At 29.4% G+C, this 20,718-nt stretch overlaps 1 long non-coding RNA gene across 1 annotated transcript; it reads right to left on the bottom strand.

The window, feature by feature from the left end:
* Positions 1 to 17,478: 17,478 nt before the first annotated feature.
* Positions 17,479 to 20,246, bottom strand: LOC149514726 (uncharacterized). Its single transcript, XR_016327975.1, has 2 exons — positions 17,852 to 20,246; positions 17,479 to 17,779 (listed from the first exon to the last, which is right to left on the bottom strand). It is a non-coding gene; the product is annotated as an uncharacterized LOC149514726 (long non-coding RNA).
* Positions 20,247 to 20,718: the final 472 nt, after the last annotated feature.

Genomic DNA, 20,718 nt, shown 5'->3' with positions numbered 1-20,718 from the left:
ACCATCATATCCATCGATTTCTTCAAATCTCCCAAACTATGCATCACTTGCTGAAAAACTCCTTCTATGAACAACAAAGTCATCATTCCTAGAAGAGGAGGAATAATTCAATGATGAAAAAAATTACTTATTTGATTCTTATCAATCAAATTAGCATTGTTATCCTTGATTTTTGAAAGAACTAAGAAAAACCCATAGCAGATATTTTCGTAAGAAAGAAAAAGACTTGAGCTTGGGCTATTAGTAAGAGACCAATAAGACACATTCATTGAAAATTCCAAGAACCCATTTCTTAGAATAAGCCTAGAAGATGATTGAGGAAGTAGATTTTAGGAATTGTTGGAGTTGGAGCTATTAGGTCTTGAGATTGAGTTTAAAGGAGTAAAGAAAGTGTTTAAAGAAAGTTCTAAGTAAGTTTTAACTTTAAAGACAAGGGACTGTAATAAGGTTTCAGGACCAAAGACTAAACGCATCAAATCCCTATTTACTAAGTCTTGGATAAGGATGTAACCTATGATTTTGGAGCATTTTTTGGATCAAAACTTTTGATTTTGCTGAACAAAATGTTGGTTGTATCGTAAAGATCCATGGAAGTTTTTCAGTTTCTCTTTTTTTTTAAAGAAATTCTGTAGTTTTTTTTTTTTCACATAAGAAGAGGCAATGAAAGGAAGATAGAAAAAGATAGTGAAAAAAAAAATCATGTATATGAAAGGCTTGTGAATTTTCGAAGTTGGTATTTTTTTATTCTTTTTAAAAATAAAAAAATGAAAATCAGACAAAGGGAAGAATAGGGAAAGGGGTAAGGTTTGAAAGAAAATAAGATTGGGCTTTATCTATCCAAATTCTCCCTTCTTTTTCTTTCTTTTTTCTTTTTACATTTCTTTATTATAAATTTTTGCTGTTTATAAATTATCTCAAGTTTCAATAAGTTATTGTTGGTACCAAACTCGACAAAGCTAATAAAAACTTAAAATTATATGATATTTGAAACCTGTTAAAATTAAAGTCAAAATTTTTTTAATATTTGTATTTTGACACTCAAATTAATACTTAAAAAAAATCTAAAGAAAAAGTATGTTGAGAATGGATCCTTAAATGTGGCTTGTAAAAGGTATTTATACATGAGAGAGAGAAGGTATTCGAATCTCAGTGATCGAAGCTTTAAGGATCTAGTTTAAAGTTGATAAGGCCTACCTGACTTGACATAGAAGAGGAATATCTAATAGGAGATTAACAAGTTAGCATATTCACATGCTATTAAGTGGGTTGTAGAGCTGACCAAATTGACATGAACTCCAAGAAATTAGGTCAGCATTCCATGTTAGCTCAAACCTAACGATCAAAATGACTCTAGTTTGATAATGTATCACTTTCTTGTTAGAAAAGTCCACTACACACTTTTTGACCGTAAATGCCCCTAAGTCTATCCCCTCCAACAAACAATCTGATGGTTCAAACAAAGGTTGGGTCAAAATACCTAATTTGCTTTGGCGTTTAGTTGTTGTGCTTAATTTTTGAAGTTACATTCGAGCTAGGACTTTGAGTGTTGGATTTTTTTTACAATTTTTTTAGTTTAACTTTTTTTAAATGACTTAAATGTTCTGAGGCATTGATGTGATTAGATAACATTTGCGATCTTATCGAAGTAGATATTTGCTAAAATCTCAACAGTTTGGGTTTTACTTGTTTGAAGTTTTTACTCTGACCGAGGTTATTTGGGTGTCCATCCTAGTAGATTTTTATTCATTTGAGTTTGTTGTTAATAGCATATTTGAATTCATAGTTGGGATGTTTCTTGAAAATTCATCTTAATCAACATTTAGTGAGGAAAAATGAGCTTTAAATGAATTTTTTATGATTACTTTGAATTTGGATAATTCTTTGAATTTGAAAAAGGAAATTGGAAAGTTTTTTTCAATTTTTGAAACATGATGTAGCTCGATCTAAGTCATTCATTCAATATGGTCCTTGCTTATGTAAACTTCTTAAAGAGACTTTATTTTTCACTGTTACTTTTAACATTTAGATTCTCCTACCCTACCTCTAACTTGATTTTGTTATTTTCATCTTGCTAGTTCCAAGATTCTTTTACCTGTCCCTTTTTTTTTTTTTTTCAAATTCTCCAATACATTTACTTGCCTCATTTAACATGTCTTATTCTAATTCAAACTTGTCTAATTTTAAGATAGAGGTCATGGTACCCATGTTAGCCATGATAGTATAGAAATTCCTTCGGATAATGAGATTCCCTATATTATTACAAGAAAAGACTATAGTTGAGCTATTTTTTGGCTAAACGAAATGTTTAAAGCAATGAATAAAGTTGAAGTTAGTTTGCAAACTCAGGGTGAAATAGTTATTCATGGTATATATCAGCTTTTAGTTGTTTTAAGTGCTTACATGAATAATTCACCAGCTCTAGTCGACCTTGATAACCCAATTCCTCACTCTAATTTTTTCCCTTTTACTTCAGTCTTTATTTAGGCTAAGCATTTAATGATTCTTCCCAATGCCTTTACCATCATAAATCCAGTCTCAAATCTTGATTTAAGGTTAATGTCAAACTAATTTTGACTTTGAGTCATTTTTATCCTTTTTTAAAGTCAAGAAGGTTCCCAACCTTGAATAGTTGAAGGAACTTAAATAGGTCATAAAGTCTAAATAGGTCGAAAGAGAAAAGGAAAATGATTTAAAGTCTATAGAGTCTAAGATTGACATGATCATTATTGACTATTTTCTTCCCCTTACAACTCTTGTCAGCTAAGGGCTACCCCAAATAAGGTATAAGAAACCTTAAGGGTCATATTATTCTTAAAGAATGTCCTCACCTTTATTCTTACTACCATGTAGCTACCTTAAAAATGGTTTAGCTTTTTAATGATTTTAAGGTAGTTAAATAGAGCTCTAATGATCAAATAACTGATCTTAAAGAGTCTTATAAGGTTTGGGTTTGTTAAGACTCTATCTTAGCTAGCCTTAATTTTTCTTTACATTTTTTCATTGTTAAAACTTTTATTAGCTTATAATTTAATTATCATTAAGCTCAAACCTAATTATTTTAAGATATATAATAGGTATTATCATTTTGTCAAAAGTTAGGTCTTCTCCTTTCTATATGCTTTTTTTAAAAAAAATTTGTTATTAAAAAACACACTTATGGGAAAAACTAGTACTATGTAACAACTCATCCATCTAAAAAAATTTTTTCCAATTGCCCAAGCTCCATAAAAACTTGAAAGATCCTCTTTCTTTGTATAAAGAGGGTTATTAGAACGTGGGAGGTGAATAATGCCCCAAACATTTTTTATGAGGCTAGTACAAGGCCATTGACTAATGATATGCTCGAGGCCCAAAATACAATAAAAGATTTCCTTGTGCGAGAAACCTAGTTGTAAATATCCTTAGGCTGATGTTCCTTACTATTTTTTAGGAGATTAGATTTGGAGGTAATTACTTTTGCTAATTCTAACCCCTTATTTATGTTTTTAATAAATTATTTTTCTAACTCTTAGTTTAGTTTTTAGTTACAGAGATAATAGGTGTAGCTAGTTCTTAAACTTCCAAAAGTCTTCTAGTTTAAACATGGCTAGGTTTACTCAACTTACCAAGGGAAAGGCTCCTTAGTTTGGTGATCAACCTTTCAACTAGAGTATCAAGCAATTTGATAAGATCTACTAGATCAGGTATCAAGCAATCTATAGTAGTTTAATGACATGTCTTTGTAAAAGGCTACAGCATACTCTCTCTTCCAACAAACTGAGCTCTGACTCAATACGTTCTAGCAAAAAAAGAGCATTTAAGAGAAAATCTTCATGCATCTAAAAAAGTTGAGTGAAGGTCTTGGAGAATTTCATCTCATTCAAGAATTATTATAATAGGCAAATAGAATTTACTAAGGGTCAAGTTTTCCTCACATTTAACTTGGCTTTAAAAAAGGTCAAGTTTATCTACAATGACTTTGATCTTTCAATTATTGATATCAACAATCTAAAAATCGAATAGGCCATTGATGAAAAGAAATGAAAAGAGGAAATAAGAGTTACAGTAATAGGATGAAGATGACATGGAAAAATAGACCAAGTTGTTGCTGTTGTGGCTGCTAAAAGAGGAGCTGCTTGGATTCTTTTACTGTAGTAACTCAAGCTGAGGAGGCTGGTCAAACTAATCAAGTTGAAATGCAAGTTGGTGAAGCTCGAACTGAGAAAAGAGCCTGATCTGCCCCATAGGATAATTTTTTTTTATTTTATTCCTTTGTTCAGTTTGATTATAATGGTAAGTTCTAAATCTATATTAATGAAATTTTAGTTTCTATTTACTCTCCATTTATTGTTTTACATTTTTTATCTTTAAATTCAGCTTAAAATGATCCATTAAATTTTGTAAAATAAATCAAGCTGTTCGGCTTGGTCTTAAATATTTCAGTTATAGATGAACATCTACATAGTCATAGTTTTAGGTTAGAACATTTTCATCAGATATTAAATGGATTATTTAACTTTGTATTTCACTTATTTATGAGATCATATTTATAAGTTATAGATCAGATATTTATAAGTTTGCTCAGATATACAAAGTACTACCAATGATAATAAATTTTTATGTTATTCATATTTTATGTCATTATAGGATTCCCATTTAAGTCTTCTAATTTGTAAGTGCTAGATAGGGCCATTTCCTTCATAATATATGGGCATTCCTAGTTTGATGCTAATTTGTCACTTCAATCATCTCTACTTAAAGCTTCAGCCTTTTTTAAGTACTAAGTCTCTCTTATTTATGTCATTTCGATAAACCTTCTTGTTGTAGTAGTTTGAAACTTTATAATGGTAAGCAATTATTTTAGTCAATGTTGTGTCTCTTTGATCCTCGATCAAATTGAGATTAGCTTTAAAGTTTTTTTATTTATTTCATGACTGTTTAGTTTAACACAAAAGCTTGAGAAGCCAATCTTTAAGGGGACCATGACATTTATTCTAGAAGCTACGTTAAAAGGGATCTCTCATGTAAGAACTTTAGTGGTGGTTTTTAGTGCCTATAACACTTTAGTGAGTTTCTCGCCCATGCTCCCTAGCCTCATCTAACCTTTTTTTTTAAACTTTTAAGATGGTTTTGTTGGCCACTTTAATCGATCCATTAGATTAAGAATGGGCTATCGAGATGAACCTTAAGTCGATACTGAGGTTAAAGCACCATTCCTTAAACTTAGGATTGTCGAATTGTTTTCTGTTATTGGTTATCAATGATCAAGGTAACCCAAATTGACAGATGATATTTTTTCAAACAAACTTCTCAACTTATGTCTTTGTAGTAACTGCTAATACTTTAACCTCTAGCCATTTGATGAAGTAGTCTATTGCTACCAGTACAAACTTCATCTACCCAAAAGCCTAGGTGAATAAGTCGAACATGTCTATTCCCTACTATTAAAAGGCTAGGAACTTATTATAAGGGTAAGCTTGGCCAGAGGTTAATGTTAAATATAAGCAAATCTTTGGCATTTGTCAAATTTTTTGACCAAGTCTATCATATCTTTTTTAATAGTAGGCCAGTAATATCTATCTCAATGCTTTATATGCTAGAGGCTAAAAACTAAGGTGATTCTTGCATATTACCTCGTGAATTTCCTTAAGTACATAATTTGCTTCTTTTTCATTCAGACATCTTAGGTAGGGCAAACTAAACGGCCACTTGTATAATTTTTCAATGATAAGGGTATACTGAGGTGTTTTCTTTATCAAGCTTTAGCCTTAATGTTATCTTCAAGTAGTTTTCCCAACCTTAGGTAAACTCTGATCGGTGTCATCTAAAAGTCATTCTCTTATTCAATATGAACAAACTGTTTTACATTTATGCTATTTTCAAGCAAATTTCCACTAAAGTTCCAACCAAGCTATCTATTGTTATTCTAATGGCTAGTTTGGATAAAGTATCGACTAAGGTATTTGCTAATCTGGAAACCTTTCTTAACTCGATTTTATGAAACATGGACAAGAAGTTTTTTGACTTTTTCTAAGTACTTTTCATTTTTTATTCTTTGGCCTCAAATTCTCCATTTACTTGTCTAACCACAAGCTATAAGACACTATAAACAATGAGCTATTTAACATTCAAATCAACGGTTAATTTCAGTTCGAAAATTAATGCTTCATATTTAGTCTCATTATTTAAAGCTTTAAATTTAAACCTAAGAGCATATCAGAGTTGTATTTTTTAGGGTTAACCAAAATCAACCTAGCTTCTCTTTTTTTACTCGTGGCCAATCTATCCACATAAAATTTCCATGTTACCTCATCATTTAATCTTATATTAAAATGGATATGTTGAAAGGTCCTATCAAAGTATACTTAACAATAAAATCTATTTGAACTTATGATTTAAGTATCGACTATAGTAGTATATGTAAGTCGAACTAACTAAGCTCCATTATCCACTTAATCACTCTTTCTAAAAGCTTGGTTTTTGTAAAATCTACTTGAAAGGCTAATTGGTCAGCATGTCTATAGATTGTGATTATAAATATGGCCAGCACATTTTTATCTTTTAATAATTTAGTTTGCTTCCTGTTAAGACATTATTAACAAAGTATAATGGTCTCTATTTTTTCTTTTTTTCTCTAACTAGTACCAAGCTTATGGCTTGGTCGATAATTGCTATATACAAGTATAATGATTCATTCAATCTTGATTTTAACAATATAGGTGGCAAAAAGAGAAATTTACTTGATTCGCTATAACATAGGCTTCTTGACATTACAATGTCCATCAAAATTTTAAGATATTTTTGAATATTTTGATTTATAGACCTGGACATGAACCTACATAAAATAGCTATTCTCTTTGTCAACCTTTGTACGTCTTTAACTAAACTTAACGTTTTCATATCTAAGATGGCCTTCATCTTTTATGGATTAGCTTTTATGCCTTTTTGGTATATCATGTATCTTAAGAATTTACTTGAAGTGACTCTAAAAGCACATTTATTTTGTAAAATATTGAAAGTTTTTTCCAAATTTTTTAAGTGTTCATCCGTGTTCTTACTTTTAACTATCATGTCATCCACATACATTTACATGTTACGATCAATCTAATCCTTAAATATTTTATTAACAACCTCTGATAAGTTGCCCTTGCATTTTTCAAGTCAAGGGCATCACCTTGTAGTAATATAAACCTTTCTTGATCACAAAAGATATCTTTTATTCATCCTCTTTCAACATTTTAAATTGATTGCAACTAGGTTATGCATCCATAAAACTAAAAAGGTCGTGCTCAGCATTGTCATTTACCAACTGATCTATACTTGGTGGAAAAAAGCTGCCATTAGGATAAGCTTTATTTAGGTCGATAAAACCAACATATATCCTCCATTTTCCGTTATGTTTCTTTACCATAACCACATTGACTATCCATTTAAGATAATAAGCTTCAATGATTAACCTAACTTTTAGCAACTTGATAACCTTGTCCTCTATTTTTTTTTATCTTTCATGAACAAATCACCTCTTCTTTTTTTGAATGGTTTCACACTTTTGTCAGTATTCAACATATGCACTTTAAAATATCTATGCACAGCATGTCTAATGGGGTCCAAGCAAAAAAATCAACACTATTTTTAAGTAATTGAAAAAACTTATCTTTCTGATCGAGCTCAAAGCCAATTTGCATGCATTTTTTTGATTATCCTAAAAAAAAAAAAAAAACTAGTATGAAATCTTCAACTTGCTCAAGTCAAGCAATATCAATTTCAAGTCTTTGATCAATGATTTCTTTTTGCTCGTTCAAGTCAGGATTGAATCCTATGAAAAATATAATTCCAGACGTAAATTCATTTGTCTTGTTAATTTGTTTTAAATGTGAAATGCTTAAATAGTAAAAAAAAAAGAGGGGGAAATGCATTAAATTGCTAAGTATGAACTGTGCTTATATAAAATATCTTTTTAATTCTTCATATCATATTCACAATATTTTTCAGTTTGACACTAGCTTAATAGGTCAGCTTTAAGCTCAAATTTTTGTTTACAATTTCTCAAGCATAAAAGCTTGTTCAGGTATTCGGCTCTTAAAAAGGCTTTCATTCATTTTCTTTTTTTGATCAGTTGTCATCTTTTTACACTCAAACTGATTTCTTTCCTTCATTACTGTAGCTTCAGTGTCTCCCTTGTCCTGCGCATCCTCAGTGGTGGTTGAGCTTGGAGTTGTTAGGTTTTTAGTCCTCTTTATCTTTTATGATGGTTATATAGTGTAGACACCTAATTTTGTTTGGGTATATTGCAATTAAGATCTGCCAATTAGGCTTGACAAGACTTTGATTTGTCCAAGTAAAGCTTTAATGTATGAATTTCATGATTTGGCAAAATTAACTTTTTTTTTAAACTTTATAAGTTAATTTATTTAAATCTGAGTTAATCCAAAATGTTACATTGAGATTGAGTTTTAGGTCTTAATTCATTAGTTGGGTCTCAAGGTTTATTTTGAAGTTCTGACCAAACCCATTTTGTAAGGATTTTTTTAATCAATCTTTTTATTCATTATATATATATATTTCAATTTCTTTTTTTCCTTGATTTTATTTAATCTAAATTGCAAAATAATAATAATAAATGAAAAAGGAATCATGATGTAAGTTTTAATAGTGAGAATTTAATAATTGTAAATTTTTTTGTAAATATTTTTATATAATTATTTTGTATAATTATGATTATCGTTTGTACATAATGATGTTTGAAATAAAATATTATATTTTTCATAAAATATTTGACAAATCTGGTGACAAAACCTCTTCAAGTGAATAACGAATTTCTCTTTATTACTCTTAAGATAAGAAAATTTTCTTTTTGCTGAAAACCTAAAGACTTTTTTCCAATAATTAAATATTGAAATTAACAAAAATAAATAATAAGAATCATTTGAATTAAGGCTTAGACAAGATAATATAAAGTTAATTTGGCACCAATTTTAGATGTTGTCAGGTGCTAAGACATTCTGCACACGTAACCTCCTAAACCTAGTTTTGTTTAGTATATCAGAACTTATTCTTTTTAGGAACCCATAGTTAAGCTTACGACAACCTAAAAAAAATGATAAATTCATTTAAGTGATCAATCATGCCCAATAAAAATGATTGGTAGCAATTTCATATTTTGTGTCTTATGGTTAAGTTCTTAAACTTGAATGTTATGATACATAGCAGCACCTAGCCATGGATTAGTCTCTTCTGACTTCTCCTATCCTATTAGGAGTAGGGAATTTGATTTTAAAGTGCGGAGCTAACCTTGCAACTTTCATAACAGATGACTTGGTTGACCTAATATCAGGTTGTAAGTTGAAGAAACGTCTATCACCATGAATTCAATGATCAAGGTGACTATTCTGGGTTCAATCCTCATGCTATTAATAGCTTAATAGTGCTTTTCACAAGTACTTGTTCATCTTGAAAACTAATCAGAATAGAGGTTAACGACCTCTAAATATTCAAATCTTACGAGTTTTAATCCAAAATTTTTCTATGGATTCCTGATTCATACCTTTATAAATTTGGAAAAAAATCTTATTCAAATTCATTCTATAAATTTTTAAAAAAATTCTAGAAAGTTTCAATTAGATCTAGAAGCAAAGTTGAAGCTTGAGTGAGTGATAGTAATTTAAGACTTCCTTCTCCTATCTGGGTGATTGGTTTACTTTTTTCTCATTTTGAACTTCTTAGTTCATGTGTTTACTTAGATTCATTTGCTTCCTTTTAATTCTATGAAATTCAATGTTGTTTGGATGAATTTCTTGTAACTATTCTATTTTTATTCTTCATTACATGTGATTGTAGATCTAGTTCATTTAGATAAGTTTTTGATTATTTCTTTTTATTTCTTTGTTCATTTAGATAGTAAACTTGTAGATCTAATTTACTTTAGCTCAGTTTCAATTCATTTTATCTATAAAAATCTAGATCTAATTTTTTTCTCCAAGTTCAGTTATTTTCAGATTTAAATTTTAGTTTTTGGATTCAATTACTCTTGTTAATTCTTATGATTTCTTTTTATTACTTACCTTTCAATTACGTTTTGATCTTAATTTACTTTTTATTCTTGCAATTTAAAAGTTATTTGAATCAATTTCTAATAAGTTTCTAGACCTTTATCTTGTTAGAATTTAGAAAGTAGTTTAATTTGGGTTATTATTGGTTATAATTTTATTAAGAGCTATTTGTTGGTTAATTGAGCTTGTTATTTTCGGTTTCTTAGATTAGATTTATAACCAAAGCATGTTAGATTCCATTCAAATTTCTTTAGCTACTGTTTTGATTTATTTTTTTGGTTTACTTACCTTACATGTTATAGATTTACTTTTTGCTAGTAACATGTATTGCCTATCGTTTTATTCAATTGTTCTTGCTAGCTTCATCTTGTATACTCCTTTCAATTGAATAAATAATAGATTGAGTATGGAGATAATAGGTAGTTAGATCAAGCTTCTTTAGCTAATCCTTGTAGGATAATATCTTAATCTTTGATCTCTATTATTACTTAAACAATCTATGCACTTACAGAAATCTCGCAATTAGGAAGAGTTCGATCTATGTCCTTAGTAACGGTTAAAGTTTCTAAGAATTTGAGCTCACCATCAAATATAGAGGTCTTGGTTTTAAATTTTGTTTCCATGGGCTCCATCTGATCTTCTAGATTTTCGTTGGCCTATTATTTTGAAATGACTTGTTTAGACTTTTGGATGGTTTATATTCTGGTGTTGTTAAGGTAACAACTTTTTAAGTTTCTTCTAAAACTGATAAGCCAACCTTATTATCATTGTAGGTATATAATTTTTGAGTTTGTGGGTTTCTTTAGGTAGTAACTATTTGCTTTTTTAAAGTTTATAGAGGTGTTTTGTTCTAGATAAGCTCCTTAAAGGATTACAGCTATGGAGTTAAAGATTCAAATTGTTCCATTGTGGGTCCAACTAAGTGATTGCCTTTACCTAGCATGCCAAAATGTTGGTGTTGAACTCAACAAAGAAAGTAAAGATTTGAAATCATAAGATATTGAAGATCAGTCAAGAACAAAGGTAGAAGGTTTCTTTAGCATTTGTAGTCTGATGCTTAAGTCAATGCTCAACAAAGAAATAAATCTAGAGAAAATGTGTTAAAAATGGACACCCATGCTTGGAATGTAAGGGGATATTTCTATATGAGGGAGAGCTATCAAATCTTAGTGATCGTAGCTCGAAAAGTCGGGTTTAGGGAGTCTAACTTGACTTTATATTATTAAAGATTGACAAGTCAGCATATTCACATGCTGTTAGGTGAGATGTAAAACTAGTTGAGCTGACATGGACATCAAGAAATCAAGTCATCCTACCACATCAGCTTGAACCTAATGACTAAAATGACCTTAATACCCTCTTTGACCTTAAGATGCCCTTTACAATTATGAACAAAAAAAAAATTCAACCAAAAAAAAATCCTTTCATAATTTTGCAATCACTAACATATACCATATTATTTACATATAAATACGATAAATGTATAAATTAGAAAAAAAATTGTTCTTTTATCTATATAAATATTACTATTTATATATAAATACGTTAAATGTATAAATTAGAAAAAAATGGTCTTTTATCTATATAAATATTACTATTTATGTATAAATACATTAAATGTATAAATTAGAAAAAAAATTGGTTGTTTTATCTATATAAATATTTGTTATTCATTAATCTAGGTTTGTAATAACAAATGATCATTTTTCTTATCTTTTGTTATTGCATAAGAGATAATCTTTTATCTACATGAATCTAATGTTGTTTTAAAAGAGTAATTGAGTAAGAGCTGCATTATTCTCCTTCCCAAACGAGCTATCAATTAGATAAAAAAATAATGAAAAAATATATAATAACTAAGAAACATTCAAGAATGAAACTAGGGTTTTTATTTTAAAAAGATGAAAGTTTTATATAATACTAGATTTAAGCACGTACAATCAATATTGTTAATTTCATTTTAGTAGCGGCCATACTAGTCGGTACATTTTTTTTTTATACCAAATCACACTTAAGGGTGATTTTTTATACTGAATCGAGTACAGGGTAATATCGGTTGTTTCGATTAGTTTCAATTGATTTCGGTGAATTTCAATAAATTAGATTATTTTGATCGATACATGAATTTGAAACATGTTTTGTAATTTTTAACTTATCTTTTGTTGTTTGACTATTTTTAAACTAATATAAATAAAACTAATTGAAAAAATAATCCTTAAAACTTAGATTTCTCTATTTTTTATTGTAATTATTTTTACACTTTATTTTTTTCAAATCAAAGTTCATAAGTATTTCAATCTCTTTCCAAAAAGCAATTGCACTCCCTCTTTAAAGTTTAAAAATCATGAAGTCAAGAATTTTTTTCATCTATTTGTTTTTATCTTAATATTTATATGAAAAAAAAAACTCTTTTAAATCTTATATAATCAGATTAAGTGTTTAAAAATATCATAATAAATTGATAAGATTATTTCTTATACTTTTAAAATTATTTATTTGGTTTTGAAAGATATCACATATTTATTTTATAGATTATTAATAGTATTATTATGTACAAGTTTATATATTTATAAATATATTTGCATTAGTTGAAAATTTCAAAATAATATGTCAAAAAATAACTAGTACCAGTATATATCAATTTTTAAAAAGATGAAAATGTTGTCTGGTGTGGTATTAACAACTTTGCATATGATACACCAATAATAAAGTTAATGTATAATAATTCTTTGAAAGCAAAATAAAAGTAATAATATAGAGAAAATTAATTTTTTTTTAATTTTTAATCTACTCTTGAATTCTCTTAACTTTCGTGATTGAAAATGATATTATGCACATAAACTCTTTTAAATTTGTAATTTTCAAGTGGCAACTCCAATATCGTGCCAACTGATCCAAGGCCAATCGGCAAAAAAAATTAAGTTGTATGCATGTTCAACAACATTTTAAAATTTTGATAATTGAAAAAAAAAATTTAACTCTAATAAAAGTTTACTAATAATAATGCTATAAAACAACTACGTAAAAAGAAATAAAAAAAAAAAGAATAATTGAACTATTAAAAAATAACAACAATTCAATCACACTTAAAATTAATATGAAATTCAACTTTCAAAAAATTATATCTAACAAAAAAAAAAAAAACCCATCAACTAAAAATAATTATAAAAAATTTTAAATAGAGTTTTATCATTAAATTGCCCATGAAACGAATAAATTTCATTAACTTTTTTAATTTTCAAAATTTATATCCTTTTTTTCATTCAATGCAAAAATTAAATATGTTAGTTAACCAATGCAAAAGCTCATATTTTTTAAGTGGTACCTTTTAGAACCATGTAATGGGAGTTAAAAATTGAAGTTTTACAATTCATTATTATTTTCTTATCATAAAATAATTGCATAAAAAATAAAAGTTGGTTAAAAAATAAATAAAAATAATTGCATGCAATATAAATTTGTTACCATGCAAAAAATATGTGTGTTATCAATTATTATTTATTATTATGTATTATAGCAATTTATATACATCGATCACAAATACAAAAAATTCCATTACAAAAAGTATTTGATTTTGACATAAATCATAAGATGTCCTAGAACTTGACTTAATAAAAGAAAATTGAATTATTTGAGTTTGTTTATTTGATGTTTGAATTTGTTTATTCAAACTTATTAACTAGTTCATTTTCATTGTGGAGCTGATTGATTGTCTTCCATTACAATAAATGAATAATTAAAGGAAAAAATAACTCTTATAAAAATAAAAAAATCTTTTTTTTTTTTCAAAATTATGAATCCTTTAACAGATTAATTATGAGTCTCATTCCTACAAAAAAAAATTATTAAAAAATAAAAGGATAGAAAATAGTTAATAAATTAAAAATTAAAACATAAGATACTTTTTTTCCATAGCAATAACAATATCACAAAGAAAAAGAAAGAGTACCTAATATACTTTTATACCATAGCAATAACAATATAATGACGATAAAAAAAATTGTAAAGATGCAATCTATTTTCTAAATGTCCCAAAACACCCTTACTTATAGGATGGGTCTTGATAATAATTATAGAATAATTATTAACTTTTGGATGATTATTTAATTAAAATGAATTTAAGAATCAAATAAAGATCGATAATACTATTTTAAATTGAAAGTAATTTATACTTACAATTAGAATAGTTAAACATGATGTGAATTTAACCTATATGGGGAAATGATAAAAAAAAGATTTTGAAATTAGTGATAATGGTAATGGAGTTCATTTGATATGTTACATATCAAAATTAATTTTAATTGATTTAATAATCCATTAATCAATTGAAAATCAATATATATACATGTTAAATGTATATATATATATATATATATAACATAAAAGATGGAGTAAATAAATAGGTTATAGGTCAAGAAATTGCAAATTGAATTTTTTTTTTTTTTACATAAATGTAATTTAAGAGTTAAATATTTATAATTGAAAAAAGAGAACACAAAATTTTTCTTGATGGCAATTAAGGTTTTATTATCTATAATATGAATTTAAGTCATAGTGAATTTTTTTTTCTTTTTAGTATAGATAATACTAGTAATTTTTTAGTGTTGTGCAAAAACAAACAAAAAAATCACACGTGTGCACGATTCATAAAATTCAACTTCTTTTGCGATTTTAATTTTAACTAAAACTTTTCTCAAATATATAAAGATAAAGTATGATTTGTTGATCAATAATTACGTGATTTATTAATAAAAAATTAAAAAATTTAAATTTAATTATTAAGTTTCAATTTTAAATAAGAAAGAGAGATTTAAAAAAATCAAACTCCAATGCATTCTTCTAAAAAAAAAAAAAATTCAAACACAAAACGCAACAATTAATACGGTAGGACAAACCCAGCATAATATTTAGCAGAAAAAGTTACCTTTATTAGATTTTCTTAAACGTGGTAAGTGGTAACTGAGAACTTTACTTAAAAAGAATAACATACGTTTATACTGCCGTAAAAAAAAATGTTGGTCCACCCAATTGAAAATTTGAAAAAAGAAATTACCCAAATTCTGACAGTAGTTCAGCAGTAAAGGTACTGCCCCAACTCTGTTGGGTTTTGTAGTGCACGTACGTATCCTTTCTCTTTTCAATTTTTATTTTATTTTATCTTTTTCTTTTTGGTGCACACTTCTCTGTACTGTTTTGTGATGTAATCTTTTCAAAGATTTTGATGCAGCTAAAATTGTTAGACTCAATGATATCATGTGTCACTCAATGGATATTTCTTTTTCCATGAAATGGGAACTTCACCGTCCGATGACTATAATATCATTATGTGATTGGTGGATTTTGGAATTCAACGATTGAGATTTTAATGGCTAGGTGTGTGTACAAATCAGAAGGACAGAATCAGTCAATTTAATCACGTTCAAAGTTCGGGTCAAAGTTTTCTCCAATCACTGGCTCTTATAAGCGGGGAGGGAGCTCTCAAGTATTGTCAACTTTTTTTGTTATATTCATGTTGTATAACAAGTATTTCACCAGGGTCCTTTTCATTTCTCAATTTTCACTTTTCCTTTTTTTTTTTTTCTAAATTTGAGTTTCATATATCCTTTATTTTAAGATATTTTATTTTTTAAAACATATAAAAAAATAAAATTTAACATTTATTTATTTTTAAACAATAATATCTAACAAATTTAATATTCAAATTTAAATATTTATATTATCTTTCAATGTTTCAAATAATTTTTTGTTAAAAATTTTAAAAAAGTAAATCAATATTCCAAAATATAATATTTGTCAATGTTTCAAATAATTTTTTTATTATAAATTTTTAAAAAGTAAATAATATTCCAAAATATAATATTAGTAATAATTAATTAAAACAATCATCTTAAAAAATTAAACTATGCTACACTTGTTAACAGTTTTTAATAATAAAACTATAAATTACAGAATTTTTTTAGAAAATTCATTAAGGTATGTACGTGCGTTTGCACCTCTTCCTAAGTATGTGTACGTTTTTTTTAAGCTTATTATATATAATAATAATAATTATTAATTATTATTATTATTATTATTATTATTATTTTATTTTATAGAGGTGGACTTTGTGTCTTTGTCTATGATCCTTTTCTTGTTTTCTTGTAAAAGAGTATAAAATATTGGGTAGGGCTTGCATGAATGATGGGGTAACCTTACCCAAACTAACCTAAAACCAAGCAAGATAGGACCATGAGGCCCAAAGAGCATGAATTGAAGGAGGGTTTCTTCTTCTGCCTTTAAAAAAAAAAAAATTAAAAATCATGGAAGACGGTTTCAATCTTTCAATATTTCCTTGGAGGACGAAAAATTGAATTAGCTCAATAGTTCATGCAGTTAATTTTTATGGATAATTAGTATGATGCCGGTGCTTTGTTATGGGTTTTTTTATTTAGCATAATTAACAATTTAAAATATAAAAAATAATATACTAAAAAATAAATAATTAAAATAAAATTAATCTAATAAATTTGGAAATTTATGAAGTAATGTGCACCTTTCTAGACAATGGTGTTCTTCACCATAGCCTGTTTCACAAATGGATATGTCAATAGTTTTCCCAAAGATACATTCAATGCCTCTTGCATTAGTTTGAAAACGAAAACAATATCAAACATTAATTTGTAAGAGTGCAAAATAAAATGTAATGATGTACACATGTATGTCACTTTCTCACAGTCGGTGCATTGCTCTGAGAAACTCAGCCAATTATATTCTGATTTCACCTTAGTCTTTGCAGGTGCACAGATGCTAACCCATTATTCTATGAAATCACTGCAAAGTTTAAATTGATGCATAAATTTAAAAAAAAAAAAAAAGTAATAAGTATAAACCTTCACTAGTCTTTAATTTGTTCAGGCATTCTTTATATGCTAAAGTATCTATAAAAAGAAAGAAGATGAACCAAAAATTAGGCCTAAACTTTCAAGTTCATATACACCCTTGTCACAAGAAAAACAGGATTGAAAGATAAGCAAGTTTAAAACATATTGTATTTAGGAAAATGCTAGACAGAAGCAGCCATTTTAACAATGTTCTCGTTAATATATGATTATATAAAAGCCCATAAATGGATCCCAAGGTCTTGCACTGGTATGTTCCAAAACCCAAAAGTAAGATGAGAGTTCAACTTTTCAAAAGTTGTTCCCCTGCTTTATTCGCCATTTTAGATAACTCCAAGAACGTGGTGCCGCACGAAAAAAGGCATTTTCTACTCTCTTATCAACTTATAATTATTAATTATTGATGTAAAGACTCAATTTTATCCGAATTAATTTAAACTTATTCAAATTGATTTAAGTAATTTTTTTTAGCTCAATTTACATTTTTTGAATCGATTTAAGCATTAAATTGAATTTATTTAAATTTATTTTGAATTAATTATTTTTATTATTTTTTAATTATTTAAGATTAATTTAATTAATTGAAAAATTATAAATATATATATGAAAAAATAATCAATTAATCAAATTATTATTACTACAATTAATCAAAAAAATATAAAATAAAAATTAATTACAAAAGTTAATTTAAAATATATATATATATATGAAAAAGAGAAAAAATAACAAAAAAAGAGTGGCCGACAGTCACTACCAATTCTGCATCCCCAACACCCTACTCCATTGCCCCAACACACTAGGCCAGCACCGTACCAAGCCTTCACGCCCTGCCCACTCAACACCACAAGGCGCCAAACTCCCAACTGTTTCTTTCTGCAAGGAAACAAAAATTTCAAAATTAAAAACCAACGATGACAAGAACACAAAAGGGGGGGGGGGAAGCACCTATTTTTCCATCTAGAGCCTTTTCCCACGAGAAGTCCGAGTCTCCACCAAGCACCGAGGCCTTCTGCTTTGACCCTACACCTGCGCATCCCAGAGCCTCAAGCACCAAACGTTCCAAACCATTCACCAACGTCCGAAACAGCACCTAAGAGAAAGAGGAACACACAAAAAGCTCCATTGAACCATCCCACTCCTATCATCGACCCCTTTTTCAACCAGTTCCACTAGCCCAACAAAAGCCACCAGTCAATCCCTCATCCAAACCACTCTACCAGCGCAACATAACCCCTTTCACCTGTGTAACAGCCCCTACACCAAGTGCCCTTACCCCTGAGACCACAAAAAACCAAAATCAAGTCCCCAGCCTTCTGCTTTGACCGTGCACCTACGCTTTTTAGAGCCCCAAGCACCTAACATTCCCGACCATTCACCAGCATCCGAACCAGCACCCATGAGAAAAAGGAACACACAAAAAACTCTATTGAACCATCCCATTCCTATCATTGATCCCCTCTTCAACCAGTTCCATCAACCCAAATAGAAGCCACCAGTCAATCCCTCATACAAACCACTATAACAGCGCACCATAGCCCTCCTCACCTATGTAACTGCCCTTACACCAAGCGCAACTATTTTTCCATCTGGGGCCTTTTCCCACAAGAAGTCCCAGTCTCCACCAAGCACCGAGGCCTTCTGCTTTGACCCTACACCTATTTTTCCCAGAGCCTCAAGCACCAAACGTTTCAAACCATTCACCAACTTCCGAAACAGCACCTAAGAGAAAGAGGAACACACAAAAAGCTCCATTGAACCATCCCACTCCTATCATCGACCCCTTTTTCAACCAGTTCCACTAGCCCAACAGAAGCCACCAGTCAATCCCTCATCCAAACCACTCTACCAGCTCAACATAACCCCTTTCACCTGTGTAACAGCCCCTACACCAAGTGCCCTTACCCCTGAGACCACAGAAAACCAAAATCAAGTCCCCAGCCTTCTGCTTTGACCGTGCACCTACGCTTTTTAGAGCCCCAAGCACCAAACATTCCCGACCATTCACCAGCATCCGAACCAGCACCCATGAGAAAAAGGAACACACAAAAAAACTCTATTGAACCATCCCATTCCTATCATTGATCCCCTCTTCAACCAGTTCCACCAACCCAAATAGAAGCCACCAGTCAATCCCTCATACAAACCACTATACCAGCGCACCATAGCCCTCCTCACCTATGTAACTGCCCTTACACCAAGCGCCCTTACCCCTGAGACCACAGAAAACCAAAATCAAGTTCCCAGCCTTTCAACCAGAACCTTTCACCCTTGCCCGCACAAACCTAGTAACTCCAAAGACCCCCGGCTTGCCCTGGCGCACGACCAAGCCCCATCCTTGCAAACACCAACAATATGCAACAAACCAGCCGCACCTTCCTCAGCAACCTCTTTTAGCCCAGTCTCCACCAAACCCCAGCCGAACCCATGCACTAGTACCACATTCCCTTGTCGTCCAACCCATACTAGGCCATCGCCACTCATTTGGCAGAGTCTCTAATTCCCCAAACCCACCAACACTACACCCAGCTACCCTAGCATTACCATGTCTCCTCTACCGAACCACCACAGCCCCATAACCGTCATCATCCACTACCAAACCTGAAAGAAAAAAATCCCCAAACCACCCACCAAGACAACCCTCATTCAATCGAATAGCTTATCAAATAACACAAAAAAAAACCCACAGCCAAAATAAAAAATAAAAAAAAAATTCAAAACCAAAAAACATAGTCCTCCCAATACGGAGGAACCACCAGCGCCGAGCTAACCTAAAAAAACTAAAAATTAGTCACAAATTACAAAAAAATGGAAAAGGAAAAAAAAAGTTTGCAATGCCACTGGAAGCAGCGGCGTAGCAATGAGAACGGCATTCTAAAAAGGTCGAAAGTTCAATGGCAGCGAGCGAGAAGCTTCAACAACTGGAGCAACAAACAATAGGTGGCTAGCGACGCTCAGTAAAAGCTACTGGAAAACTATTGGTTCTCTTTGAAGACAAGAAAGTTTTTTTTTTTTTTTTAACGGAGATGAAATGAGATTAAAAAAATATTAGCTTTTATAAGTTAAAAAAAAAAAAAAGAAAAGCGAAATCAACAGGTCAAACCTAACCAGTCCGATCGGCCTGATCCATGACCCGGTTCCCTAAACCCTCCTACCCATCGGACCAAAGACTACCCAGATCCACCACTCACCTGGGCTTGTGGACTTCTATTTTGGGCTGCAATGTGAAAGGCTTGTTAGGTTAAAATTTTCCTTTTAAATTTTTAAACATGTTTGCATATTTTTACTTGCCGTTGACTTAATTTATAGAAAAATACATGTTTAGGAATTAAAAATTATGTATTCTTGCATTAATATTATGTTTAATTTTTGCTAATAGGATAGGATTATTAAATAATTTTATAAAAAATTAATTATTTTTTAAAACTCTGTCTAAATATTAAAAGGAATTCAAAATCGCATTTAAAAAAAAATTAATTCTGCTTAAATATTAGAGAATTAAAAAAATCAAATCAAATCAAAAATTAAAAAATATAGTCAATTTAAATTAAATTAGATTTTAAAATATATGGTAAAAATTGTCATAAGTAAAATTAAATAACAAATAAAATTTATTTCACTTTTAATTTCTAGAAAAGAGATAATAATAAGTAAATATGAATAGACACGTATAAAATTAATTAAATTGGTTGTTTTAATTTTTTATTTTCATTTGCATAAGTTATTTGTTTCATGTTGCATTAATATAAACTGTTAAGAAAAAATGAAATCACAAAATCAAACTTGCTCAGAAGGTCCGTCTAGATGTTAAAAAC

The sequence above is a fragment of the Durio zibethinus genome, chromosome 15, assembly GCF_047325235.1.
Source record: "Durio zibethinus cultivar Kanyao isolate XHJ-2024 chromosome 15, ASM4732523v1, whole genome shotgun sequence".
NCBI classification, from domain to species: domain Eukaryota; kingdom Viridiplantae; phylum Streptophyta; class Magnoliopsida; order Malvales; family Malvaceae; genus Durio; species Durio zibethinus.
The sequence above is the reverse complement of the archived record's forward strand: the minus strand, read 5'-3'. Positions and strand labels throughout refer to the sequence as shown.